Consider the following 7,899-nt stretch of genomic DNA (forward strand, 5'->3'; position numbering starts at 1 on the left):
GGAAAGGGGGTTCTATGCACTTGATCGCATGCAGAGATTTGGGCAACAACCACCTCCGGGATACAGGACTCATCTGTTATCACAAGTGGCAAGAATACCTCTTGGTATTCTTTAATAGTTGTACCTACCTTCCCCCTCCACCTGACCCTGGCCCTTGGTTATCAAGAGTCTGTTCTCCACTCCCATAGTTTTGCCATTTCAAGGATGGTACATAAGTGGAATCAGACACTATGTTATTCTCTGAGACTGACATTTGTCATAAAGCAGAGTGCCCTTGAGAGCCTTCAGAGGCGTTGTACTTATCAATATTTATTCCCTTTTATTGTCTGAGTAGTATTCCATGGTGTGAATATGTCAGAGTTTGTTTAACCATTCACCCACCCACCAAGGGACATCGGACTGGTTGCTACTTTGAAGGTATTGCAAATAAAACTGTTGTGAACATTCGTGTACGGGTTTTTGTGTAAACATCTTTTATTTTTCTGAGATAAATGCCCAAAACCTGAATGCTGGATCACATGTTAGGCGCATGTTAGTTTTTGTTGTTGTTATTGTTGTTGTTTTAAGACTTATTTATTTGAGAGAGAGAGAAAAAAAATCGCAAGTGGGGGGTGGGGTAGAGGGAAAGAAGCAGACTCCCTGCTGAGTGCGGAGCCTAATGTAGGCGTCAATCTGATGACTGAAATCATGACCTGAGCTAAAATCAAGATCCTGATGCTCGACCAGCGACCAGCGGAGCCACCCAGGCACCCCAGGTGCACATTAGTTTTATAAGAAACACCTAAGTAGTTGTTTCAATGGGGACTGTGATCTTATCCCCGCCCCGACAGACAACACCTGAGAAGTGCAGTTTGTCCGCATCCTCACAAGCATTTGGTCTCACCATTAGCTTTAGTTTTAGCCTTTCTCATGGGTGCGTGGCGATATTTCATTCTGAGTGTAATTGACATTTTCCCAACGACTTCTGACATTAAACATCCTTTCATGTGCTTATTTGTCACCTTTATTCCCTCTGGTGAAATGTCTGATCATGTCTTTTGCCCATTTTCTAATTGGATTTTTTTTTCTATATACTGCTGAGTTTTGACTGGCATTTATGTGGTTTATATACAAGTCCTTCAGCAGGAATGTGGCTTTCAAATGTCTTCCTCAGTCTTTAGCTTATCTTCGTAGCTTCCAAGCAGGCTCTCTCACTCAGCAAATGGTTTTGATTATGATAAAGTCCAATCTATCATTCTTTTTTTAAATAGATGATGCTCTAGCTGTCCACCCTAAGAACGCTTTATCTAGCTCTCAATCCCCCAAATTTTCTGTCTTGTGTTTTTTTCTAAGAGTTTGGTATTTTTATGTGTTACATTGGAGCCCATGATCCATCTTGAGTTCATTTGGATGTGAGATGTGAGGTTTAGCCTTGAGGCCGTGTGTTTAGCTGTGGATGCATAGCTGCCCTGCCTCCATTTGAGGAGAGGCTATCCTTCCTTTGAATTGAAACTATCCCTTTGTCACAAATCATTTGGGCATGTTTGTGTGGGTCCATTTCTGGGTTCTCGGTTTTGTTCCATGGATGGCTACGAGTCTCCCTCCACCAGGACAACTCTATCTTGATTCTGGAGCTATATATGGAGTGGAGGCTTAGCATCCTAGGACAGTGATTCCTCCCACTTTCTTCTTTTTCTAAAATGTTTCAGAAAATGACTTGCTTTTACATGCACTTTGAATTCAATAGCATATTATCCCCTCCAAAATGATATCTTTCTGATTAAAATGTAATTTGGTTCCACTGTAAAAAGAGATGTTTAAATGTCACACACACGTAACACAAAAATTTGGTGCATCTCCACTCACCTGAGTGATAACCACTGTTAACATTCGGTTAAACTTCTGCAGGTGTCTCCTCTTCCCATCTCTCCAGTCTTAACTTTTTATTTACAAAAACAGCATCACATTATGTACACACTGAACTGCAATATTATCAGGATTTCCACCTCTTTCCTTTCCCATACAATGGGAGAAACAATGCTCCTTATGTCCTCAGGCTGTAGTGAGGATCAGCTGAGGCACAGTGTGAGGGGAGCTCAGCCCAACGCCAGACACACCGCCACAACTGGATAAATACAGGCCGCCGTTGTTCCTGCTTTTATATTTCTCCTTTGGTTTTTGCTACCTGCTTTGGATCTTGACCTTTCTTAGTGGCAGCAAATGGTCCCTAATGTTTAGAAATCCAAGATGCTCATAGAAGCCTTCGGGAAGATGGGTTCCTCCTTCGCCCTGGTTCCTTCCAGCTGGAATGCCTCAGACACAGGGTATCTCAGCTTTTTGGTTTACTTACTTGAATGGTAACTTGAAGCATGCTGACAGCATCCCAGAGTTCCCACAGCCTTTGTAGGAGATTCAGGCATGACCTTATCCTTTGTCCACCACAAGGCCAGTCACTGCCCCGAGTCTCCCTAACCCCTCTGCTAAGTGGGAACCCTGCAGAAAGATGTCACTCTTCTCTTAGAAACTGCTTGCTGAACCTCCATGCCTGTCATTTTCATACCCATTCACCTAAGGGGGGTTGACTTTAGCCAGGGCTACTGGGAGCAGAACCCACCCCAGGGGCCCCCACATTCCCCACACAGCAGTTTGGTGAGCTCCAACTACGTCCTTGGCTTCTACCATCTACAAACTAAAGATTCTATAATCTCTTTATCTCAGCTCTGCCTTCAAATGTGCCCCTGGAATGGCCCACATTCTCCCAGTTGCATTAACTCAACACGTTTTATTTCTACTAAGTAAACCCAAGGTTGTTTGCACCCTCCGACACAACAGATTTCCCTTCTGATCAATAATGCCAAACAATTAGCTGCCTCATTCATTTTGATGGCACTGTATCGTATTCTGGTCCACAGGCAGCCCAAATCTGACCAATCTCCTATTGACAGGACAGTCTGGTAGCCCCTGGTTTTCCCTTTCATAAAACTCACAGCGATAAAAATGCTTGAGTGTGTATCTCTGTGCACACATATGAAGGTTTCTGCAGGATAAACTCACAAGTGAAATGCCTGGTCCAAAAGGTAGGAGTTTGGGGGCATTTTTGTTTTCTGTGGGTTTTTTGGTATGAGCATTTAAAATAGCAGTTTATAGCCTCTCTCGAATATGGTCAAAGTATCTTCAGATTGCCTTTCCCTTTTCATCCCACGAGCCACACTGGTTTCTGCACCTGCGTGGACTACTACCTAACTCTGGAGGAAGGCCTGCCCCACTGAGCAGGCTCCAACAGACAGGCAGAGGACCAGGTTCATGGTCCAGGAAGCACCTGCACTCGGGCAAGGAGCAGAGGTAGAGTTCTGGGCCCCTGAAAGGGCTCGCATCCACAGCGGGGCCCCAGGGCAGTGGGATCCAAGGGCCACGCCATGCAGATGGGGATGAATCCACTCTGTGCTCTATGGGCTCGGACCTGAACCTACAGCAGAGCTTCTGAGAGCAGCTGAGGCAGATTGAGACGTGGAAGGAGCCAGAGGGAGCAGATACAAAGGATGCCTCATAGCTTGTTGCTCATCTGGGATCCAGGGACTAAATAGTGTGTGGAAGGAGCTGGATATTCTGAGCTGTTCTCTGTTTGGACCCCAACCTGCAAGATGTCCACCTTTGAACTTAATCCCATCCCTGACTTCTTTCCATGCCCCACCTGCCCCTAGGCCTCCCCCAAATCCTGTGGGCATCCCTGAGGTACATACTGTATCCAAAGCACTACTGCACTGAAGCACCCCAAGCCCGGCTGCGGCTCTCTGAGCAAGCTCTGCAGGAAAGTCCCTGTGGGTGATGGACAGTCACCTCCCCTTGCTCCACGGCATTCACAGGACCACCTATGCTGACCACCAGAAGAGGCAGCTGCATAGAATTTGCTCGCCCTGCAGGAAGCCTGTTGGTAGTGAAGCAGCAGGAGCTTGCTGTGTGGAAAACAGGGGGAGAAAGCATCCCATTCTTTCCTATAAATTCAGCACAGCCTCGGCCTGCTCATGCTCGGACAATGAGGATAATAAAGGAGTCAAACGGACCCTCCCCCCATCATATGCAAAGAAAAGGAGGGAAAAATTGAGTTGAAAAATTTTTGGCCGTTCCTTCAAAAGCTGATGGTGTATCCCTTCCTGTCCTGGTACCACAGCCGCACAACCCCGGGGGGGTGGGGGGGCAGGGAGCATGCATGCCCACTGCTGTCCTGCCTGCCCCCTGAGAGGAGGCTTGGCGCTGTGCCAGTGGGGACAGTGAAGCTGAGGGTCAGATGTGCTCTCCCCGGTCCCCTGGAAATACGAGATCATCTCTGGAAACTGCCAAGAATGAGCCCACAAACTCCAGGCTCAAACAACCCCGGGTGCAAATCCTGTCTCTCTACTTTCCAACCAAGTGACTGGTCTTTGGAGCGAGCTCATAGTAGAACCTGCTTCAGGGCATGACCTGGGCATCAGCCCAGGACCTCGAGGCAGCATGCAAATGTTAGCTTGTATTGTTACGGCTCCTCTACTCATCATTTTGCTGCTTGTTAGTCTGCAGAGCAGGGATTGCTCCAGAAAGCAGGTCTATTTGCACCTGTTTGAGTTTGCTCTGTTCAGCCAAATCCCCCTCCTACGGCCTGTTCCCCCAATCTGGAGCCACGCAACCACCCCCCCCCCACCTCTTTCCTGGCTGTGTGTTCTATCAAAGGAAGGCAGCACCCACCTGCCACCCTCACCTGCTAAAGAGCTCTAGAGCTCCCAGACCTTGATCACTTCCTTTACTCTGTGCCCTCCCCCCTCTGCTCTCCAGGTCCTGGAGATCTGCACCTCAGCAATGTCAGGCCCCACGTCTTCCTTGCGGAAATTACATGAACCCTCCACCCGCACATAGAAAGGAGAAGGTTGCACACGGGTTACAGAGGGAAGGTCACCCTTGTGTTTAGTTAGGGAAGGCTTCTTCCTCTTTCACTTGTGCTGCCATAGCAACGCCTCTAGATGTTGACCCACTTGAAAACACTCCCTTCCTGCAACAATGTGTGTTGCATCAAGTCACTTACCAGCGTCCTTGAAGTCTTAGGGTCCCAGGCCTGTGTTCCATTCAGAAGTTGCTGTTATTGACAGAGGAGAGGAAGGCACAGGTTTTTGCATGTTTCGAGATCTCTGGAACGTGTTCCCCTAGAATGGCCCATCTTTTGATCCTTAACCATGGTGACATCTGCGACATAGAAGGAAAAGTGCCATCCCGAGTGGGGGGCATTAGCAAGGTGCTGCCTCTGCCAGCAAGGTGCTGCCTCTGCCGTGTGTCTGAGGGGAGAGAGATTCTGCTCAGAGTACCCCTCCTCCCCACGGCCAGTCACCCCCACCCGCCAGGCCCAGAAGGGGAGCTGCCACCATTTCTGTCATGGTCCCCATCACAGTCCCCTGGCGGAGGACAGACCCGCCCTCTGAGACGCGTTACAGACCTCACCTACGAACCTCACCTAAGGTGGCTGGAGGCTCCAAACCACAAATTTTGGTTGGTTCCCTGATTCACGACCTGTCCGTACGTATCCCATCAAGGAGTAGTCTGGATTCAGGACTGTGTGATGGCAACAAATGAACGGGTCAAGGGGAGCCCAAAAGCCCACACCTTGGAGGGACCTTGGAATGAGACACAGACCACTCATCCCCAGACAGTGAGCTTACTCCTGGAAGGCTGGATGTTCCTGGAGGCACATGTGCATTCTCCCTACAGGGAGCCCGAGAGCAAACCACCCTCCAGGGGCCCTGGGAGCCCTAGTGTGGACTCAGGGAGACTTCTAAGGGTCACTGTTTTTTGAGGGGGAGATCCGAATTTGCCTCACGCGGTGATTTTAGAAACTATTGCAAACAGATTAGACTTTGTGGTAGTTAATGTAGGGGCAATGCCAGACCCAGAACCTGCCAGCATCTTTCCTGGGTGGTGGCAGGGGTCACTGTCACCCTCCTCCTCCGGGGGCTCGGCCACCCACTCCTCTTTCTCCATCTGCCTTCTAGCTGCTGGAAGTGATCAGACAGACTATAGGCTTTAACCACCTGCTTTCTATTGATATGGAAATTTCTGCTTTCTCCATCTACTGACACAGGCCCCTGGGAATGCTGAAGAGCTGGAACACAGCTCTGGGTTTGCCCAAAGTTTCTTATTTTAGAAAAGCAGCATCGAGACCTTACAGCACCCCCCATCATCCGCTGTCCTGCCTCTGCCCACTTCTGCCCAAAGCTTCTGTCTTTCTCTCTCCTGCCTGCCCTGCCTCTCCAGCACTTCTTCGGTAAAGCTGCATCTTCTGGGCCTCCCCCACCCCACCCGCTCACCTCTCTCCTCCCCCCACCCCTGTCTCCCGCCCTCTCCTGCTTCCTCTTCCCCTCCCCCACTCCTTCCTCTCTCCCCACTCCCCCCTCTATTTCTATGTGTCTGTACCTCTCCCCTCCCGTCCCTCCCCACCTTCTCCCCTCCGCCTCTTTCCCTCCCACCCTCTCCCCTCCCTCTCTTTCCCTCCCTCCCCATCCTCTCCCCTCCCCCTCTTTCCCTCCCTCCCCCCACCCTCTTCCCTCTCCGCTCCGCCCTCTCCTGCCTCCTCTTCCCTCCCCCACTCCTTCCTCTCTTCCTGACTCCCCCTCCTCCCTCTCCCTGACTCTCTCTCCCTCTCTCTCTATTTCTATGTGTGTGTGTGTCTCTCTCTCCTAGGTTCTCTCCTTACCACCTGACAGTTTCCGTGTCCCACTCTGTCACTAGGTAGGGAAAAGTCAGGCTGAAAACATCACCTTTTTTACTTAAAATTCCTGAAGTCTCTGAGAGTTTCTGTTTTCCATATGCAAAACCAGCCTCCTTCCCCTCCTCACCCCCCTTTGCTGCACCCCCTCTGCTGCACCTGCTGCCTGTGCAGCCCTCTGAGTAGCTGGAGCCACACTGGGCAGGGCTGGTCTTGCTTACTAGGGGGCCAGGGTGAGAGTTCCCTGAAAAACCTCCATGGCCCCCATTCAACAGACGCTATAAGAATTCTTGAACAGGATATTTCTCCCAGTATTTACATCTCAACACTGGCCAATTTACATTGTTCCTTTGATGGCAAATAAATGTCCAGAGCTTGCTTTTGTGGTCTGCACCCCTCCCTCTAGCTGTGGATATATTCAGCAATCTGCAACCTTGGGGGCGGGGGAGCAAGAAATGCAGGCCCCCCCGTGGGGAGTGGGGAACAAGGAGTGCAGAGTAGGGGCTCCTCTTTCTTGTGCTGCTTGGGTTTTCTTAATTGACGGGGTTCCTTCAAGTGTGTTTATAGACTTGGTAGGAGGGTAAGGAAGCAGGACAGGAGGACAGGACTGGGGAGGGGTTGGGGATGGGCCGCCCCGGGGGTGCAGGTCACACCGGACAGGACCCCACTAGCCAGAGGACAGAGGGCCCCTGGAGAGGATGTTGATCAAGGCAGGGCTGCGGAGAGCAGGGCCACCTGCATCCCTGGTCTCCCTCCCTACCCTCCCTTGGGGTCACCAGTGAGGACAGCCTGGGGGAAAGGGAGGGCAAGCAGGGGGTAAGTGGGAGGGTTTGGGAGCAACTTCCCGACTGACTCAGCACCCTGTCACCGGGGATCTGGCTCCCAAGGGCTACTGTGTGGCCCCGATTCTGAGGTTTCAAGGGGCTCCCAGCCAATGCTCAGGCCCCTAGCCCAAGACCCACACTTCCCATCTAGAGGGTTTCCAGACCCCGGGGGAAGCAATGGGCTGCAGGTAATAACCCCTCATTGTCCGCTAAGCTTGAGTCTGCACAGCTCCAACTGGACCCAGTGGAAAATGCTCCTCATTTCCTGAGGCCCGTTGAAAATGCCCTGTGATGGCGACAGGACTGTCCCCCGCCCCTGTCTATCTGTCGTGGTGTATGAGTCTCCCTTGGCCACATGGGGACCTGGAGCAC

The 7,899-nt window shown here is 50.8% G+C and overlaps 1 protein-coding gene across 2 annotated transcripts in view; it reads left to right on the top strand.

The window, feature by feature from the left end:
- The window catches only part of CDH13 (cadherin 13), a 1,003,185-nt gene that overhangs the window by 880,097 nt on the left and 115,189 nt on the right, over positions 1–7,899 (top strand). The gene's annotated exons all lie outside the window — the stretch shown is intronic.

The sequence above is a fragment of the Canis aureus genome, chromosome 3, assembly GCF_053574225.1.
Source record: "Canis aureus isolate CA01 chromosome 3, VMU_Caureus_v.1.0, whole genome shotgun sequence".
Classification (NCBI taxonomy): Eukaryota; Metazoa; Chordata; class Mammalia; order Carnivora; family Canidae; genus Canis; species Canis aureus.